Source organism: Mandrillus leucophaeus, unplaced genomic scaffold (genome assembly GCF_000951045.1).
Source record: "Mandrillus leucophaeus isolate KB7577 unplaced genomic scaffold, Mleu.le_1.0 Scaffold283, whole genome shotgun sequence".
In the NCBI taxonomy this organism is placed as follows: domain Eukaryota; kingdom Metazoa; phylum Chordata; class Mammalia; order Primates; family Cercopithecidae; genus Mandrillus; species Mandrillus leucophaeus.
The window spans coordinates 759477-760589 of NW_012102954.1; positions in this window are offsets into that span (position 1 = coordinate 759477).

Below are 1113 nucleotides of genomic sequence, written 5' to 3' on the forward strand. Positions count from 1 at the left end.
GGCTCACTGTAACTAACACCTCCCAGGTCAAGCGATTCTCCTGCCTCAGCCTCCCGAGTAGCTCAGATTACAGCTGAGATTATTTGGTTCTGCATCCTCAATGCCTGGTTGTAAAATCTTCCACTTAGGGTTCACTCACTAAATGCTTGTGGAATAAAAGTAGAATGCTTCCACTTTTGTCAGAGACGTGTGAACCAGAGCAACTCCATCTTAAATAGGAGCTAGGTAAAATGAGGCTGTGACCAACTGGACTGTATTCCGAGATGGTTAAGGCATTCTAACTTACAGGATGAGATAGGAGGTTGGCACAAGATACAGGTCATAAACACCTTGCTGATAAAACAGGTTGCAGTAAACAAGCTGGCTAAAACCTACCAAAACCAATATGGCCACGAGAGTGGCCTCTGGTTATCCTCACTGCTGTACTCCCACCAGCACCATGACAGTTTACAAATGCCATGGCAATGGCAGGAAGTTACCCTATATGGTCTAAAAGGGGAAGCATAAATATTCCACCCCTTGTTTAGCATATCATCAAGAAATAACCATAAAAATGGGCAACCAGCAGCCCTCGGGGCTGCTCTGTCTATGGAGTAGCCATTCTTTTATTCCTTTACTTTCTTAATAAACTTGCTTTCACTTTATGGACTTGGCCTGAATTCTTTATTGTGCAAGATCGAAGAACCTTCTCTTGGGGTCTGGATCAGTACCCATTTCCTGTCACACTTTCATGGAACTGTGGTGAGTCAAGAGCCCAGCCCACTGGCATGATTCAAAAAGCATTAGCTTCCATGCCTTGGTGGCTTTTCCCCTTTGAAGGTGTGAGACCCATTTGGAACCCCAGATTTGATACGAAGATTATTTTGAGCTGAAGGCATTTGAGATTCAACAGATGCAGAAAGAAACCTACTTGGAGCTTCTCTTATCTGACTTAAAGCAGAAACCTCTGAGAAATGAGGACTGCCATAAATTCCCTCATGAGGTGGCTTCCACTCCCAGGAGAAAGAGAAAGAGTAAATCTACTATAAATTACCTCTTCAGGGGAGTTTTATGGCCCCAAAGAAGCTGGAAACACCGCTTGCCTGTATAGGTAACATTATCACACATTTTCTT